Here is a 21,142-nt window from a genome sequence, read left to right as displayed (position 1 = left end):
TACGCCCGGGGCCAGAAATAAAGGACAAAGAGTAGATGACAAAGTAGAACGTCGTAAAGAATTCAAAAATGTTGGCGCGGTACAAATGCAGGGCATGTTAGAGATACTGGAAGTATGAAAATTCCAAAGTCTCAAAAAAAAGGATATGAAAGATAGCATTAGCACGAACAAATGGAAATTATTACTCTGAGACTTGTAGATCGTCTAATTTGTCTTGCCAGCAAGAATGAAAAGATTCCAAAAACGTTGTTGCGGTATGAAGTCCCATGAGGCGGAGACTTTTAACATGAGATTCTTTCAAGTCACTCCCTACTGACAACTATTTAAAAAAAAAACCACGGTCACCTAACTTCAGTCGTGTGAATGCTTTGGTCAGACACACTTCCTGCTCTCTCAGCTCTTATAATAATTTTATACGTCCTAGATGACACGTCAACAACAAAGTGAAAAAGAAAAAATGGGACAAACATTCAAGAAAGTCACTTTATTTATTAAAGAGAAAGAAACGATATTCACTCACAGGCAGTTATACGTGGCGTGGAACACGGAATCAAAATTCAATGCGATCTTGAAGAAAAGTTCATTTCAAATATTTTTTCACAAAAGTTTTAAAGTAAATGAAAATATTGCATATGTAACAATTCCCATGAAAATAACAATCTCTTTAAATTGTATATCCGGTTAACCAAACCCGGGGGTGGGCGAGCGAAGTGAGCAGGGGGCAGAGCCCCCTAGTTTTATAAAAAAAAATGAGAACTAAAAAGTTTTATTGGCTTGATATGTACGTTATTGGTTTATGACCTATAAATGAAGTTATTTAAAAAGAAAGATAATAGACTCCTTACAAAGCGTTTTGATTGTTCATCCATCCATCTCCCCTATCCATTCATTTCCCAGCCTGCTTATCCTTTTCCGGGTCATGGAGAGTCAATGCCTTTCCCGGCAGCACTAGGCAGTAAGAGCAAGTGAGATCAGAACCGGGTGCCTAGTGATAAGCTAAACGATTTGGGTAAAACTGAATTCACAGCTAGACTCCGTGAAGCGGGTGTCATTAACACAAGAAGAAAGATTGTTAGTCCTGTTTCACATGTTCATTTTAACATGTTAATTAAAGATCTCCAGTTTAAACAAACATCACTGGAGTTGTCTCCTGTCACGTGCAGACACTCTGCTGAGCCATCAGCTGTGTATTGTTGGTTGTTCTGCTGGTAAAATCTCGACGTCTGCTGTCCTAAAAATGCAACGCAAACGGAAAAAGAAACTCAAAGCTCCGTAACTTTGGCTCATCTGCGGAGATCAGGAGACTTTAAAAGGTAACAGCCAGGGGGATGTGGGTGCCAGCGTCCTTCTCCTGTGGAGAAAACAGTAAAGTGCTGTTTTCTTGGTGTGCAGCATGTGATATTTTTAAAAAGCACACTGCACTCCTCCACGGTAATGTGAATGAGAGGCATAAACAGTTTTGATGTTTCAGGAGTGCCGCAATCACACAGCTGTGGATATGACCACGAGATGAATACAGAAGTGTGAATGAGGCTCTAGGGAGCAGTGTTCCTTATTCTCCACCCTGAAACCATTTTTTAGTAAGTTTTGCATTTCTCTTTACTGTCTCTCTGGAGTCCCAAAAGCACAGAAGTCCCAAAAATACTTCCAAAAATTGTCCTGTGGGAGGGAATTACCTCCAAACCCCGACTAGATATTAAGGGGCCAAGAAGATTTCTTATAAAATAAAAGGTTTACTGAAACAAAAGGCTCTGTAGTCCAAAAAGCTCCTAAGAGCACAAAAGGAAGACAATGCAAGCCACAGCAAACATCGGCCCAAAACAGAATCCCAAAGCAAAGTCAAAAAACAGAGTACAGGTTCAAAAAATCCAGAAAAACACAAAAGCAAAAAAGCCACAGCAAAACACAAGTGACCCTCCACTCAATAGCTCATTCGAAATGAACCACCCCAATACACTGGATGGAGGGCAGTTCCTGGCGCTGATTGGCAGGTGGTCCCGCCTCTTGGGGAACCGCCCACAAAGCACATGGGACATAACCAAGGCATTTTCTAATCACAGGCAAAAACAAAGAATAATGTACATGATAAACAAAAGAAACATTAATTCAAATAAATGGCACAAAACAGACAAGAAACACAACTGTGAACCCCAGCCAGGGAAGAAGTACTGGCTGAAATGTGACATCCTCATCTGCAAACGTGAAACACACTTTAGGGCACACATTTCACACTCATAGTTTCTTTGCTTTGTTTCGAATCAGACGATGATCAGTCACTTCTCAATCAATCCTCAGTCAGTTTCTTTGCATTTCACACCGTAAACTTTCAAGTGGATCAGAAGTAACAATAAACACCCGGTGGGGTTGACATGGGCTTCTTTTCATTGCGGGGAAATCATTTTTATCCTGAGGGTCAACAAGAGCTGTGCTGGTGCGGTAAACCCTTGGAACCAATGAATGGTACTTTGCAAAGGGTGAGGATCGTCCTCTTCGACCAAGCGCGGGGCTTCGGGAGGGACAAATGTGTAGCGGTGAGGGAGGAAGGCCAGCTAGCTGTTTGGTATGCTTCTGAAAGGACACGTTTCCTCCAGATGTCGTTACAGGAGAGGACGAGTCCTGGGGAGGGCATATAGTGACGTGCTCCAGTTTCGTTCAGACAGCGACATGCACTTTCACTCTAAGATGTTGAGTGTTTATCTCCAGTAACCTACTACATGAATTAGTTTATCTCAGATCACATTTCTGCTTTCCTTCACAATGTAAATACAGTTAATAATGGCCTCTTTGGAATTCTTGATTCACACTTACTGCATAGTTTCAAAGCTAAGGCGTCTCCAGTGTCCACATTGTGCCTGAAGTGCGATCTCATTGAGAGGATGCCCACCCACGGGCATCACCCTACTGCTGTGGATTAGGAGGTTTAATTGTTGGTCGCACAAGGCATTTGTTTCTCACCAACTCTGTGGGTTGACTGATGTCCCCGGTCAACGTGGTAAAGTGCTGACCAATTGTGAGAGAGAGATGAAGAGTCTCTGAGGCCAATCAGGTGCCTGGACTGATCTGATTGATGGTACGTGTGTGAGATGTTCTGTGTGAAGTTGTATTAATGTGGGTATTTATTTTGAAGCTGCCTAATTACCAACAGAACTGTTTTCTTGTTGTTAGGCCAGTCCTGTGCCAGATCACATTCATGCCTCATGCCAACCGCTCACAGTTTGCTCAGTACAACCACCTTTTCTAGAGGGTCTCAGTCTGGTTGCTTTGGTCCACACCAGAGTGCGATTGTCATGTTCACATCTGCCTAAATGAACCGGACTACAGAGAAATCTCTCCTGAGTTTGATGGAAATCCTCCAAATGAACTAAGTGTGAAGACGCCTTTATTATCAGTTCTGCAATAAAACCCAGCTTTTTTGCTAATCCATATGGATGCCAATCCTCAAAGGGCATATTTATGCTAACATCCCCTCTAACCTACTATTGGCAAATTCAAAGGTGGCCAATTACCTCAAATATTCATCTTTGGAATGCAGTGAAAAAGCTAAAGTATCCCGAGGAAAAACTCCTATGGACAGAGGGAGAACATATACTGCTCAAAAAAATTAAAGGACCACTATTTAATCAGAGTATAGCATCAAGTCAGTGAAAGTTCTGGGCTATTGATCTGGTCAGTTAAGTAGCAGAGGGGGTTGTTAATCAGTTTCAGCTGCTTTGGTGTTAATGAAATTAACAACAGGTGCACTAGAGGGGCAACAATGAGACGACCCCTAAAACAGCAATGGTTTAACAGGGGGAGGCCACTGACATTTTTCCCTCCTCATCTTTTCTGATTGTTTTTTCACTTGTTTTGCATTTGGCTATGGTCAGTGGCACTACTGGTGGCATGAGGCGATACCTGGACCCTACAGAGGTGGCACAAGTAGTCCAACTTCTCCAGGATGGAACATCAATACGTGCCATTGACAGAAGGTTTTCTGTGTCTCCCAGCACATTCTCAAGGGCATGGTGAAGATTCCAGGAGACAGGCAGTTACTCTAGGAGAGCTGGACAGGGCCGTAGAAGGTTCTTAACCCATCATCAGGACCAGTATCTGCTCTTTGGGCAAGGAGGAACATGATGAGCACTGCCAGAGCCTACAAAATTACCTCTAGCAGGCCACTGGTGTGAATGTCTCTGACCAAACAAACAGAAACAGACTTCATGAGGGTGGCCTGAGGGCCTGACGTCCTCCAGTGGGCCCTGTGCTCACTGCCTGGCACCGTGGAGTTCGATTGGCATTTGCCATAGAATACCAGATTTGGCAGGTCCACCACTGGTGCCCTGTGCTTTTCACAGATGAGATCAGGTTCACCCTGAGCACATGTGACAGAAGTGAAAGGGTCTGGAGAAGCCGTGGAGAACGTTATGCTGCCTGGTCTGGTCTGGGGAGGCATATCCATGGAGGGATGCACAGACCTCCATAGGCTAGACAACAGCACCTTGACTGGCATTAGGTATCAGGATAAAATCCTTGGACCCATTGTCAGACCCTATGCTGGTGCAGTGGGCCCTGGGTTCCTCCTGGTACATGACAATGCCCGGCCTCATGTGGCGAGAGTATGCAGGCAGTTCCTGGAGGATGAAGGAATTGATACCATTGACCGTCCCCCACGCTCGCCTAACGTAAATCCATTAGAACACCTCTGGGACATTATGTTTCAGTTCATCTGACGCCACCAGGTTGCACCTTAGACTGTCCAGGAGCTCAGTAATGCCCTGGTCCAGATCTGGGAGAAGATCCCCCAGGGCACCATTCGTCATCTCATTAGGAGCATGCCCCCACCCCCCTGACATTGTCAGGCATGCATACAAGCACGTGGGGCCCATACAAACTACCGAGTACGACTTGGAGTTGCTGCAATGAAATTTTTGCTCAATGGACTAGCCTGCCGCATCATTTTTTCACTTTGATTTTTCGGGGTGTCTTTGAATTCAGCCCTCTGTAAGGCTGATCATTTTCATTTCCATCCAACGATGTGGCATCCTTTCGTTCCTAACACATTACCCAGTCCATATCAGTAGAGATATCCAGCAGGATTTGTTTTCCCATTGAGATGTGTAATTTTTTTGAGCAATTTGCAATTCAAAGGGGTACCCAAAAATAACTGGAATTGAAAAAAAATGTTTTCATAATTTTTACTTACTGAAGCTTTAGTCTCCTTCAAAGTACTTTCCATGTGAATGAATGCATCTGTCCCAACAGTTTTCCCACTGGTGGAAACATTTTTGGAATCGCTGAAGAGTAATGTTGTCCAATGTCTGCAGTGATTTTTCTTTGACTTCCTCCATGATACAAAATCGCTTTCCTTTGAGTTCTTTTTTCATATGTGCAAACAAGAAAAAGTCGCACAGAGCAAGAACTCCAAGACACACAAGTCAATTCAGAAATCGCTTCAATAGTCCGACGACGATCTCCGTAAATTGCTTTGTGAAATTTTTCAAGATTTTCGTCATTCCTAATTGTGGAAGGTCAGCCAGATCTTGGTTGGTCTTCAAGTGACATTTCCCCTCGTTTGTAATGCGAAAACCCCTTGTAGACCTTCCTCTTTGAAAGCAGTTTTAAGCATCACTACAGTTTCTCAAAGAGAAAACAAAATTTACTGTTCTTTATGATCACCCATCACAAAAATTGCAGAACATGTTTAATAACCACCAAGAATGCTGTATGAACAATACAAAACAACACCATTAGGCAGACTTCCACAGAATACTGTAAGCATTCGAAACTAAGTCGAGATTGCGTGGCAGGTACAGATTCCAGTTATTTTTGGGTATGCCCTCATATACAGTATATAGCCGCAGTGCCCACACTTTAAGCCCTTAAAAGGTGCTATATAGGGGTATTCTGGGCCCCTGCATGGGATTAATGGGCTCTTAGTTTGTGGTACGATGAGAAGCTCAGAAATACAGGAGAGCCTTGGATTGAGAAGATCCTGATAAAGTCATTTCCACATGTACTGCAGTCAGAATGTAAGACGCAGCCCACTGGGCGAGGACATACTGGAGGAATTCTGCGTTTCACATGCCGGAGACGATTGCTGAAGATCTTCTGGTCTTGCTCTGTCTTGCATAGATGAAGTCACTGTGGCCTTCACCATGAAAAGCAGACAGACAGGTAAGTGAAGTGGTAAACTCCAGACGTCTGTGATGGTGCTTACTGTGGAAGATGGCATGTAAAATAAAGATGGATTATCAAGCACTGTGTGATAATGGTGCTGTATAAATGTAGAGTCTTAACATTGCACATTATCAGCGGTGCCATGGACAGTACAAGAAAAATGTGAATAAAGTTTAGAACCGGCCAATTTCAGAATGTAAAATTAGAAACTCACACCTACTTATTTGATAAAAAATAATGAGTTGCTTATCAAAAGCATTACTTGGAGGATTTATGGAGGCAAGTCCTACAAAGTTCACTTGAAGCCACGGCTGCAGATGACACAAGAGTGCACTTGCGTCGGTGACTCCTTTGCTCTTTTATTTCATGTTTTAATCAACACCTTTTCCTTCTTTGTTCTCGAGTCGCAAGTCAACTCTGATGTTTCCTTTATACTGTAATTAACTCGTGCCACATGGGTAAAATTTTTTAAAAGAGCAGGTCTTAACAAAGAGACCACATACGGAGGACGTTTAACACGGAACACATAAAAGACGTTCTGACCTCACCACACGAGTAAACCTTTCCTTTAAATTCAACTGGTGACCCCATCATGTCTAGCTGTGATGCTTTTTTTAAATTGTTCTTATACTCACACATGATGATTGGCTGCAGCAGGAAATCACAAAAGCTGCAGACACCTGTGCGATTTCAACAGGACTGAGTCCCCAGGACAAAATGTGTGTGATATGTCATCAGTTGGAAGTTCATAAAGGGTAACAACTAGTAGAAAGTATTTATGCATGCACAGGCAAGGGGCTGTCTTACAACAGCAACATTTATTTATATAGCACATTTTCATACAAATGATGAAGCTCAAAGTGCTTTACAAGATGAAGAAAGAGAAAAAAAAGAAAAAAATATAAAAATTTGGCAATGCTAATTAACAAAGAATAAAGTAAGGTCCGATGGCCAGGGAGGACAGAAAAAACAAAAGAAAACTCCAGACGGCTGGAGAAAAAAACAAAATCTGCAGGGGTTCCAAGGCCACGAGACCACCTAGCCCCCTCTAGGCATTCTACCTAACATCAATGATCTCAATCAGTCCTCATGGTTTTCAGGCTTCATGTGGAAGAATTAGACGATGACGGTCATGTGGACCTCTGGCCTCCATCAATGTAGGGACATCACGGTGCTTCGATCAGGTGGTGATGGTGCAGATCACCACCACAGAAAACCGGAAAAAGAACAGAAGAGAAAGTGGGAGTTAATGCTGATTTCGGAGCCAACATGAATGATAATGATAATTAAATGCAAATACAGAATATCAGGATTACACTAAAATGAAGCTGTGAGAAAGCCATGTTAAAGTAATGGGTTCTTAGCAGTGCTCCACTTATATTAGCCTGGCGAATTTCTATCGGTAAGCTATTCCAGACTTATTATCCGTTTATTTATTATCTATTAGATGCTAAAAAGCAGAAGGCTGCCTCATCACTTCTTTTAAGTTTAGCTCTTGGAATTACTGTATAACCAGACACTCATTTGAAGATCTAAGGTTATGATTTGGAGTTTAAGGTGAAAGCCATTCAGAGATATAAGATGGAGCAGATTATTTAAGGCTTTGTAAACCATAAGCAGTATTTTAAAGTTCTGGCAGTGGGATGCCTGCCACACAACTGTTGAACTTGGGTCCTCGTAAAATCCACTGGTGACTGATACTTTGTTCCTATGGTTAGATATGAAGGGCACACCATGTAAGAGACGTATAACAAGACGTTGCCCATCTCAATTTCAGGTTTCACCTTACTGTCAGCTTCAGACAGGAATATACTTATGTACATGTGTTTGTCAAATGGCGGCGCGCTTAGACGCTGCGGCTGTGTGCTCTCCGACTCAGATTGTGTTTTTTCCACCCTGCCTGGATAAATACACGCATAGCCGGCAGGATATTTTATCTATCGGTTTACGGAGCGAGAGTTGCTCGACCTCCGAGTTTCTCCGCGTCCACAACATTCCGGACGACATCGCACGAACACCGGGCTCTCCGTGGATTACAATCCCAGCTTCGAGGAGCCGGCGGCGGCGCAAAGAACGTAAACAAAAGAGGGGGTGCCGAGGCGGCGTGCTAGTGAGGCTAAGGAAGCAGCCACACAAACCACCGCTTCCAAGCATTTTCTCCTCAAATGTGAGGTCGCTGGCAAACAAACTGGACGAGTGGCAGCTGCGGATTGCAACGGAAAAGATCATCAGGGACTGCTGCATATTGCTGATCACGGAGACGTGGCTTAATCCACTCATACCGGACACGGCGATCGAGATTGCAGGCCACACAGCACACCGGCAAGACAGGACAGAGCAATCCGGTAAGAAGAGAGGAGGGGGGCTGTGCATTTATGTGAACAATAGCTGGTGCACAAATTCCACCATAGTCACCAGACACTGCTCTCCAGACGTGGAGTTTATGACAATTAAATGCAGACCCATATACCTCCCCCGTGAATTCAATGCTATACTGCTAACTGCTGTGTACATAGCACCTGATGCTAATGCTAACTCGGCTCTGGGGCTTTTGCATGACACCATCAGCAGTAAACAGAGCAAGTATCCTGAGGCTGTTCACATAATTTCTGGGGACTTTAATCATGTAGATCTGAAAGCAGTTCTCCCTCAATTCCATCAACACATAAAGTGTGCAACCAGGAGAGTAAAAACACTGGACAAGTTGTACACAAACATCAGACAGGCCTATAGGGCTAAACCCCTAGCACACCTTGGCCAGTCTGATCATACATCTCTGCTTCTAATCCCTGCATATACTCCCCTCAGGAAACAAGCTCCCATTATGACCAGGACTGTTACCATATGGCCCGAGGAGGCCTCCCAACAGTTGCAGGACTGCTTCCAGAGAACCGATTGGGAGGTTTTCTATCACCAAGACTTGGAGTACCACACTACTGCAGTCCTGGATTACATCAGGTTCTGCACGGACAACGTCACCAGGGACAGACGCATAAGGATTTATCCTAACAGGAAGCCCTGGATGACGAGGGATGTCCAGAGTCTGCTGAAAGCTAGGAATACTGCTTTCAGGTCTGGGGATGGGGCTCTTTACAGTGTAGCCAGAGCGAACCTGAAGAGAGGCATCCGAGAGGCCAAGGCAGCATACAGAAGGAGGATAGAAGATCATCTGAGGAGTAACAACACCAGGCAGGTGTGGCAGGGTGTCCAGCACATCACCGGCTACAAATCCAGCAACTCCTTGGCTGCTGAGGGAGACGCTTCTCTGGCAGAATAGCTGAACATCTTCTTTGCCCGCTTTGAGGCGACACCAACAGCAGCTCCATCACAACAGCCTGTTCACAACAGCAATTTACTCACAGTGGAAGTGTGTGAGGTGAGGCGGGTGATGAGGAAAGTGAACCCGAGGAAGGCTGCAGGACCCGACGGTGTGGCTGGACGGGTGCTGAAAGACTGTGCAGATCAACTGGCCGGAATCTTCACCAGGATTTTCAACCAGTCCCTGTCCCAGGCCACTGTCCCATCCTGCCTCAAGTCCTCAATCATTGTTCCGCTGCCAAAAAAATCCAACATGAACAGTCTGAATGATTTCCGCCCAGTGGCACTCACATCTGTCATCATGAAGTGCTTTGAGAAACTGGTGCGGAGTCATATCATCGCCTGCCTGCCAGCAGACCTGGACCCATTTCAGTTTGCTTACAAAGCAAAGAGATCCACGGAGGATGCTGTGGCCACAGCCCTTCATGCTGCCCTGACCCACCTGGAGCAGCAGGGGAGTTACGCCAGACTGCTCTTTGTAGACTTCAGCTCGGCGTTTAACACCATCCTCCCACAACGACTGGTGTCCAAACTGGCAGATCTGGGACTTCCATCACTCACCTGCAGTTGGATACTGGACTTCCTGTCGGGTCGCTCCCAGAGGGTCAGGCTGGGTCTCCACACATCCACTGCTCTCAGCCTCAACACCGGGACGCCGCAGGGTTGTGTGCTCAGCCCGCTCCTCTACACCCTCTACACATATGACTGTGTCCCCACTCACCATAGCAACAAGATTATAAAGTTTGCGGATGACACGACGGTGGTCGGACTCATCTCGGGCAAGGAGGGTGAGCTAGCATACAGGGACGAGGTGGAGCGACTGTCAGAGTGGTGCACAGTCAATAACCTGCTCCTCAACAACAAAAAAACAAAGGAGCTTGTTATTGACTTTAGGAAAAACAAAACTGACATCCAGCCACTCACCATTGGCGGGGCATGTGTGGAGAGGGTCCCGGTGTTCAGGTTTCTGGGTATGGAGCTGGAGGATGACCTGACCTGGAGTGCCAACACCAAGGAGCTGCTAAAGAAGGCACAGCAGAGACTGTATTTTCTGAGAATTCTCAGAAAGAACCACCTCCCAAAAAATCTGCTCCTTGCTTTTTATCATTGTTCCATTGAGAGTGTGCTCACGTACGGACTGTGTGTGTGGTACGGCAGTTGCACTTCCTCAGAAAAGAAAGCGCTACACAGGGTCGTCAGGATAGCGGAGAGAACAATTGGTTGTACCCTCCCCACTCTGGAACAAATCTACACCTCCCGAAGCCGCAAAAAAGCAATAGACATTTCACAGGACTCATCACATCCCGGTCATTGCCTCTTCCAGCTTTTGCCATCGGGCAAGAGATACAAAGCTATGAAAACTAGGACAAACCGCCTTAAAAACAGCTTTTATCCGAAAGCAATCATGGCCCTGAACTCAAAATAAAACTGCTCTATATTATTCTTCCAATGTGCAATATATACCTTAGGTCAACAAGTGCAATTTGTATATTTATTACTATTCGGTTTGTTATTATATTCTGTCTTTTTGTCATTTTAACCCTTATTCCTCACACTGAGTTGATTGCACCTTCAATTTCGTTGTTCCTTTGTAAAAGTAACAATGACAATAAAGATCTATCTATCTATCTATCTATCTATCTATCTATCTATCTATCTATCTATCTATCTATCTATCGAAATAAAGGAAAGCAGTGCTGTGTGAATTAAACCGAAATTGTATGCAGCACAAGGTGCCAGTGTCATGACAGCCTATTTGGGGCTGACCCCTGACCTCAGAGGTAATTCTTACAGTTGCAAGAAAAAGTTATTGAACCCGCTGGAGCTGCACTAAGAAAATGTGGTCTGATGCCACACAAACAGTTGTACTTTCCATGTCGTTATTGAGCTTATTAAATAATCATTCAGAGTGCAGGCTGGACAAAGTAAGTGGACCTCAGTGTTAGCAACTTCTCCAAAAGCTAATTGGAGAAAAGTGCAAGGAGATGAGTTTAGAAGTGTGGGTTACACGGGTACAAAAAGCCTGCCTACTGACAAGAAAGATTAGTTAGTGTGAACCATTCCTCGATCCAAACTGTCACGGGATCTTAGAATATAGAGCATTATAGAGGTGCGTGAAGATGGACAAGGCTACAGAAGCATTGCTAAAGCCCTGGGTGTTTATCATTGTCTACAAAGGGAGAAAATTCAGGACTGTAGCTACTCTCCATCGGTCCGGTTAGGTCAGGTTGGGGAGTATGCACTGGTACAGCATTGCCACTCCCCGGAAATGACCCTCTATCTGCCACAGCCAGGTGTTATGAGGGTGTCTCCCATGGCCTGGTCCAGCCACTCAGGTCCTCAACAATGAGGATTCTGTGAGCCAGACCACATTGCCGTAGTGCTGTAACTGACGCTCTCTCACATGCTCTGCAGGTAATGTGCCTCATTCGGGACTCTGTGAGCACCCGTTCATTCAACACAAAGTCAAACAACCGGACCACTGGTCACTGGATAGCGTCCATGTCTCGCAACCAAATAACAAGACAGAAAGCACCAGGACTCTAAAGACTTGGACCTTCGTCCTTTTGCATAGATATCGGGAGCACCACATGAACCCCCATGCTCTCCCAATCCATCTACTGACTTCATAGCAAGAGTCACGAGAGACACGAATGTCACTGCCGAGGTAAGTAAACCTCTCTACAAGGTCGATGCTCTCTCCTCAGACAGATATACTGCTGATGGCTGTGCCCAAGAGGTCACTAAAAACCTGCATCTTGGTTTTAATAAGGACACTCAGACTCTTCACTCAGCCTGTCAAGAGCCCCGATCAGAGCCTCCACGTAGTAGGGAACATGTAAAGATTAGGCCAAGAGTGTAAAGGGCAATCGTGAAAGAGGAGGACTCTCAGAAAAGTCTACAAACTGCAGGAACTCAATATGCAGTGAATACTTTCTAAATGCACAATGTATTGTGCCTTGGTCCTGTAAAGGGGATTGGGGGGGGGGACAACACATCAAAAGAGATTGCTAGGAATTTTCCAGCGAATCAAAGCCAGTTTTTCCAACCCCGAAATGTAAGCTTCCATGTGTTCTTTTCAAGGTTAAAAAAGATGAAATTCCTTAATCTTTCTAACATATCATACCCTTAAGCCCACACATTACTGCACTTCATTTTTTCTATTGCTGCTGTATTGTTTGTTGCCTTGGAAACCAAAATTTTGCCGAGTACTTTTGGTGAAGTCTCATCAGAACATTTCGGAGTCACAGGATCACAGTGAATTTTAATCAGTGCCGTGAGGGGCCGGCAGTGCGGACATCTGTCTGCTTTTCTTCTTTATGGGAAAATGTCCACTTTGTGTTAATGATGTGGTAGAATTAACAAGCAGGGACAGCCTAGGGGCATGCTGGTTCATTCATTCATTCTTTTTATGATACCACTTAGTCCATACCCAAGGTCATTGTTATTCATTCATTCATAAATTCCTTCATTTTATGAAGCAGCTGACTGCAAATCAAAGTTACCTTGTTGTGTTAAACGCACAGCGTTCATTGTGAAAAACGCTTTAATTTCTAATCAGTTCCATCATAGCTCATCATTTTGTACTGTGATGTGTGTTAAAATCTAAAAACTGCGTTCTATGTGGGGACCTGCAGAGGGCTGATACCCATTTAAGGGGTGTCCCTTCAAGTGAGCGTTCTCAAAATGTCAGTCATCTGCTGGGCACTTTTACAGCCCAGCGTGTGCCTCATGGGTCTCAATGAGCGTTGTGCTGACAGAAACAGATGGGAAATGGAATCTTCCAGGAGCCAAAAGTTCACAAATATATTTTCTTCCTTCTAGAACTGAACATATTAATATTCATAGCTATTTAATGATCTGCTCAAAAAGAGTTTTCACATGCAAGCCGGCCTTGACAGCACATTCTATCACAGAGTGCCATAATGCCGGACGCCCCAGGATGATGAAGCGTGTCCCAGCTGATGACGTTTTTGTCTTCTGCCTTTTAGAGGGGGCTTCAGTGCATCCACTAAGAGGGGTGAGGCATGATCAAAAAGAACGATGAGCCCACGCCAGCATGCCGCTGAGATTTTGTCGCATGCTTATTTGTTGTGAGCGTCAGGAATTTTTGATTGGGAATGATCCTTTTTTTTCACTCTCTCTAAAAGAATCCAGTCTTTAAAACCTTCATCATTTTATGTAACGGTCTGAGTTGGCTGCACTTCCTTTAACTCGACTGAACATTTCTTGGCATGTAAAGAGTCTAAAATGAGCATCAATCGTCCTAAATGTGCAGCTCCAGACGGATCTCAAAGACCCAATCTGACTGCACTTGTGGGGAAGCATCTAACATAAAAGGGATTGTAAATCAGCATGAGGGGAAAAGAGTCAGCACTTGCGGGGTCTCAGCAAGACCCCCATTTAATACTGACAACACTAACATAAAAGGAAGAAGAAAACCAAAGCCCAGATGAAAGGCAAACACCCACCGGTCATTAGCCATCTTATTTTTGATGCTTCAGTGGGCAGTCCAACAGTCACAGTCCTTCACATGAACGCCAAGTTCTGGTTGCATTATTTCTTTTTATAGTGGGGTAACCAGTGACTTCCTTGGTGAAGTAGAGGGGACATCACTCATCTTTGGAGGGGTCCTCGTTCACTCTGGGACTGGAAAAGGAAGAGAGGTTAGTAGCTGCACCTCACCCTCATTTGTCCCACATCCACATGCTCCCATAATGCACTTGTGTGAGTGACACTTGGTTACGAGTGCAGAAAGTAGCTTTAGTGTCATACCCTGGCATTGCATAGCAGTTAGCGCAGTGGCATAGCTAGGAGCGGGTGGTGGAGGCAGTCCACCCCGGGCAGCACATTTTTGGGGGTGGCATTATTGGCCAAAAGGCTCAGTACAATCCGAGTGTAAGCAGCAGAGTTTGGAAAAATATCACTCATGAATGAAAAAAGTAAAATTCTCTTATTTTTATCCACAAATACTTCAAAAATAATTTTCAGACTGTCCTTCTGTGACGGCATCAGACACAGCAGTTGAAATGTATGAGGCAATAACAAAAATAAACATAAACATTACACTGATAATAATTTCTAGGAAGATAAACAACTAATTTACAATTTATAATTTCATTTCATTATCAATCCGAATGTGTTCTTGCTTTGTGCAGAAAACATCCCCACCTATCATTTGTACACCACCACTGGTTCTGGTTTTCGCAGCGTAATTATATTAAACTAATAATTAGAACACGGCTTATCAGTGCGTCTATACTATATTCTTGTCTAGTTGATGCTTATAAATAATTATATGTGAAAAATTATTGCTGTTTCTCTATATATGAATACATCTATGTAAAAGTTATCTTAATTTTTCTCTATACGTCATTTTAATTTTCTGTTTAAATAGGTTAACATATTCAGATACGCTGGAGGGTGGCAAATTGAAGCACCACCCTGTCCCGAGCGGCATGAACTCGAGCTTCGCAACTGAGTTAGTGCCAAGGCCTCAAAGCTCCAGAGTTCTAACCCAGGTCCTGTTGGAGTCGGTTCTTCATGTCGTCCCTGTGTCTTTATGAGCAGTTATGAGCGGAATGGGCAAGTTTTGATAAGTATACAGCTTCACCAAACTGACACTAAAATTGGTTCTGCCTGAGATTTAGCAAATGCAAAGCAGGAAGTTCACTACAACAAGTTTCTTGGAGGTTTTAAAGGTTTTTTGAGTGTGGAAAAAAAAGAATAATTCTCCCAATTCACATTTTTGCATTTACTTGCGTTCTTTTCTTCAGCTGCCTAATGCATGTAATCAGTTTATTTCTGTTTATGCCCTTCATTCACATCACCATGGAAGAGCACTTTTAATAAATGGGACATGCTCTATAGTTCCTGCGCAAAGACGCACCATTGCAGACGCACTGCATAGGTAGGGGCGAGTCTACCATCTGGACGTTTTGCATGTATGCCCAGGGGTCTTTTCACCAATAAGCCCCCTGCCACTCAATGAAATGACGGAGTCTCACACCAAAATCAAAATCATTTCTACCCATTACTACCCAGTAGGATCAGCTCTCTATTAAGGAGAAAAGCCACCCAGGGGTCTGTGGGACTCTTAATCCAAACATGGCATAAGGGAAGCCCCCCAACACTCCCACCCACTCACCATTTTTTGTTTCTTGGTTCCCGCAGAAGACGTTGAAGATATGCACTCTCCAAGTGCTATGCAGCTTCAAGGTAATTTTCAGTCTCCGGTGCATCTTTAAGATTGTAATGAAAATTGGCAAAGTTGAGGCTCATTCTACCAGAACACATCTGGAGCCTCAAAAAGGTTTACATGTGACAAAGTAAGCTTTGTGACTTTTTTTTTTTTATTTTTTTTAATCTTTATTTAAATACTAAATGACAGGCCTGTAGAATTAAAGGTTGTAAATGCTTCGTGACAGGAACTAAATATTATTCTTCTTGTGTCAGTGGCACAATCGCAGTTCTCTGCAGGTCAAACACAAAGTAAAGCACCAGGATTCGCAGGACGTTTTCTTCTGTGCACATCATGTCACTCATGACTTTTCATGAGTGTCCTGCAGATATTCCGATTTTCCTCCAACATCACACACCCCTGCAGAGTTTGAATGGTTAAATGTCCCGAGTGTTTCTTGAGAGTGTGATTTAGGGAACTGGTGGCCCCACCGGTTTGATTCCTACTTGGCATCTGGTGCTGCTAGAATGGGCGCTTTCTGTCTGCATCTTTTACCTGAAAACGTGAGTTAGAAAATGATAGGTGGATGAAGCATTACTGTGACCGATGTGCGCTCTCATCCTTCTGGTTTTGGTCCTCCCTCTCAAAGCCGCAGTCATCAACTGGATAAATAAGAGGCACAGGAGATGAGTTGATGCAACATACATTTACAAATATCTAGCTTCCTGAAAGATTTTTGGTGATTGTGATAGACAACTTAACACTGAATATAAATATAAGTTTAGATTGACTGTATCACATAGAAATCTGGGGAAACATGAAATTAATATTGAATTTAATGTGTTTAATCGCTTAATGATTATGATGCATTGTATAAGCTGAAAATGTGTGGCTGCTGAACATCTGATGCTTCTCATTTTACTGTCCACTGTTGATGGATTCCACTTTTCTGCTGTTGCAATATCCTGGTGGAATCTTTCACCGTGTTCATCACTGACTACACCAAGAACAGCAGGGAAGATGTCCAAATGTGATTTCAAAAAATCAATCTGTATCCACGTGTTGCAATTTACGATTTCGTAGACTTGAGGTGTGTTGCCAACCTGCCTGGGTGTAGTTCAGTGCTCTTCAGTTCCCAAGTAACTTCTCAACCACATCCTTCAATGCTTGCCATGCAACTTCCTCAGACCCCACTAGCAGACCACTTGTCATGGATGATGTCTCTGATATTAGAACATCAGAACACTCTAGATGAGAACAGGCCATTCAGCTCAACAAAGCTCGCCAGTCCTATCCACTTATGTCTTCCAAAAAAACATCAAGTTGAGTTTTGAAAGTCCCTAAAGTCTTACTGTCTACCACACTACTTGGTAGCTTATTCCAAGTGTCTGTCATTCTTTGTGTAAAGAAAAACTTCCTAATGTTAGTGTGAAATTTCCCCTTAACAAGTTTCCAACTGTGTCCCTGTGTTCTTGATGAACTCATTTTAAAATAACAGTCTTGATCCACTCATCTAATTCCCTTCATAATTTTAAAAACTTCAATCATGTCACCTCTTAATATTTTGCTTAAACTGTAAAGGCTCAGCTCTTTTAATCTTTTCTCGTAATTCAACCCCTGTAGCCCTGGAATCAGCCTAGTCGCTCTTCCCTGGACCTTTTCTAGTGCTGCTATGTGGACCAATAAAAATGCCTTCCTTAATCTTGGCATCAGTTATTCATGGAAACATCAAAAATCAAAATCCTTCACTTTCCTTGTTCATTGCTTTTGTTCATTTTTTTTCATCAGTCCAAGTTTTATATGAAGAGGAGGCAAAAATATTGGTGTTGGGTTGACAATTGGTTTATGTGCCAAGCTTTTCTACCCTGAAACCAAATAGGCGACGGTAATAAAACAATACATAATAGGAACATTTAAAAGTGAGTTTTGTGATCAACAGGCCCAGAATCCATAGGATTCACCAAAAAATGTTCAGGAAGCAAACAATCTGTTGTCCATTGTCTTCAGTTGCCATTAAATTAGCATCTTTGTTAACTCCAACAGACGACACTCTCAGGACTTGGACACCATCGTGTTCCTTGGAGTTTGCAGAAGTTGTATAGAGGATACTTTTAAGGCCTCGGCATACTTCAATGGAGTTTAGCAGGTCTGGATGAAGCCAAACACTTCCAAGACCACTCATTTTCATTCTTCATGTGCTTTTGATTTGTTTTGTATGCATGCTGAATCCAGTGCTGGAGGTTCTTAAAAAGGAGATACAATGGCAGGATGGAAATCTGATACCTTGTGTCTGGTTCCAAAGGCTCTGCTGGCTGGAGATCCCCTTGAAGTGACATTACTGAGACGAGTTTCCCCAGTCAAGATGTATGCCACATAGCAATGGAAAGTGAACCCTTTTTGGTTTTCTGTGTAGCGATTTGTTTATGCAGGCCAGTCCAATGTTACCTTATAACACAAGACTTGACACCACATTATCTTTGATGAAGAGCTTACTCGCTTCACTCTTAGATTACAGCTGAAAATGTTAACTATCATGAGTGTAGTGTAAAAATAGGCATGCCTAGCGTAACACCACACTGCCATGCTCAGGAAGGAGCCAATGCCCAGGGGTCGTTTCCATTGGTGACTGTAATGTAGTAAGAGGGTGGAAGATCCCGTTTATGAGGAAACGTTACAGTGCCCAAGAGCCGTTTCCATTGGCAATGATGATGTAAAAGTGGGCGTGGTTAGTGAAACTTCACATACATCAGGAACAACGACCATGAAAGCTCAGGAAAGACCCAGTGCCCAGGAGGAATCCTTATTGACACTGAGTGGCTGTGGCTTCATTCGTGATGGTTGTTTCTCAGTGCCCCCTCTCTGGCGTGTTATGGGAGTGACATTCCAGGTTCTGGTCCCTGTGCCTGCTGGTTGAATAGTCCAGCTTTATACTGCAGAGGAGCAGCCCGTCACAAAATTGAGGCAGTGCTGATTCCTTAATTCTTGGCAGTTTACCAGTTAGCACTTTAGATAAGTGCCCGTGTAGCTGGCACACATAACGGTAGGATCAGAACAGTTTTTTTTTGTATTGGTGTGACTGAAATGTAAATTTGATTTTGTTTATTAGCAGCTTACAATTCTGAAATCTGTCATGCCAGTCTTTGCCCATGGCAGTCACCTTGTGTGGATCACTTTAGATTTTAACTTTATTTCCGTCTTGCTCCCTGTGGTGTGACAATAAACAGCAGCTACCTTCCACCGACTAAACAGAAAGCTAAAAAAAGGGACAAGTAAACACAATCCTTCACACTTCTCCCAGCTTGCAAACCTCCTCGTCACACCAATGCAGGCTGGCAGAGAGACGTGATGAACGCTAAGACTTACACCCATCAGACTCTGTTTGCTCCTGCATACTTAACAGAATTCAGACCTCGACGAGGTGTTTCATGTGCTTCTGAATTTCTCAGGCAGAAACAAAGCTGGTAAAAGTGAAGGTGGCAGGTGGGCGAGCAGGACGCCGCAGGACGCCTCAGGGCACAGATAGTTACCTCTTGGAATAATTTTGTGGACTAGCATTTGTGATTCCTCCCACGTTTGAATCAGTATTTCCTGATTCCTGGGATGACCACGTGCTCACCCTTAGGAGATCAACCTGGATTCATAGAAATGTGTCATTCTGGCACACGAGAGTGAATTGAGAGCCATTGCAGTTAAACATGGTGTGCCTCCATTTCTTTGGTGCATGCAAACCAAATGTCTTAAGAACTGGTGACACAAACCCCTTTTCACCCCACAGGCATTCGTTTAAGTTCCATATCTGTCAATTCCATTACTGGAGCACAGCAGAACTAAAGCATATCCTAATGATATTGGGCAGGAAGATGCCAATCAAGTGAAAAAGTATAAAGAAGTTTTACACCGTAAGGAGTGGAAGGAAGCGTGCGCCACATACTCCATTGTGAATGACCAATTTATCATTTGTAGTTTCATTTCATTTGCGACTTTTATTTATTTAGTGTGGCCTATACAGTATGGTGCATTCAGTTCTTGCATTCTTTTTATTTCCTAAAGTTTCCACAATTTCATTTGCTGTCTTTAGGCGGTAGTACATAGCTATACTGACTCCACTGGCGAGACAGTACTTTAAAAGCGATGAAACAGAAAATAAGACTTGGTCAAAACACACCTGGAGATCTAAAATGAAAATCATTCCATACTTTTGCCAAGCCCGCTATGGTGGCACAGTGGTACGAGGCGCTGCTAGCTCACCGTGAGGAGACCAGGGTTCTCACCTACCTTGAGTTTGCATGTTCTCCCCGTGTCTGTGTGGGTTTCTTCCCACATTAGGTGATCCTAAATTAGCCCTGCTGTGTGTGTGTGAGTGTACATGTTCGACATGCTGTTGGACTGACACCCTGGTCAGGGTCTGTTCCTGGTGCCTTATACCATATGCTAGCTGGGACAGGCTCCAGCAGACACTCACAACCCTGTTCAAGACTAAGTGGGTTAGAAAATGACTGACTGACTGACTGATCTTCACCAAGCAAAAAACAATACTCCAGAAATCGGAGTCAAAAATTGTTGCCAAGAGCCGTAAGCCTGAGAGTATTAAAAGAAAGGAGAGCACTGAGTCTTTTAGAGAAATATCCGTAAACAAGGATAAAAACCTGGCCACCAGTGCCGACCTTCAGTCTTGTCACATGAACGATGTCAGATGTCGCGACCTCTGTGACCACGTCCTCAGCAACCAGAAGCTACATCTTGGCAATGGGATTCACAAAATGGAAAGCACCCGTAACAAAATCAAAATGAAATAGCTCAAAGTACTTTAATAAAAGTGAAATATGTATATTGTGATGGACGGGACTTACTGATTATGGAAGAACCAGGAGAGAGAGTACTTCCAGGACAGTTTCTCCCCCGGACTGACAGAGGGTAGCCCCCTTGGCTTCCAGTGGGGCCACAGGTCATGTGCATAGAAGCTGAACCCTGCTGGAGCCTGTGGCCACCACCAGGGGGTGCCTGTCCTTTTACAGGGCCCTATTTGGCAGCACTTCAGCCACACTCAGAAGTGCAGCCAGAAGAAGCTCCAGGTGCCCTATAAAAGGAGCCAGAGTCGGGAGGAAGAGGACAAAGCTCATGAGAAAGAGTGGAGGCGGAAGGACTGGCAAAGAGAAGGGACCGTGTTGGTGCTTTATCATGTGTGCTGTGGAAGGCCAACTTTGTTAAAAAATCGTGTGTTGTGTGCTAAGCGTGTGTCCTGCCTGTCTGAGTCAGGGTTAGGGTGGCTGTAGGCACCCTGGGCTTGACAATATATATAAAGATCCAAAATATTCTAAATGAAGGCAATGAGAAACTTTAAAAGAAACAGATTCTTAGCAATAGCATGCATATGTTTGTTGTTTTCCTGTATTGAGACAGCATTGGTAGGGAAATTACTAGAAAAATCAAACAATGTTTTTACGCAGAGCATACTTTATCACAGCGTTTCTCAACCTTTAAGGATTT

The sequence above is a fragment of the Erpetoichthys calabaricus genome, chromosome 7, assembly GCF_900747795.2.
Source record: "Erpetoichthys calabaricus chromosome 7, fErpCal1.3, whole genome shotgun sequence".
NCBI classification, from domain to species: domain Eukaryota; kingdom Metazoa; phylum Chordata; class Cladistia; order Polypteriformes; family Polypteridae; genus Erpetoichthys; species Erpetoichthys calabaricus.
Note: the sequence above shows the minus strand (reverse complement) of the source record.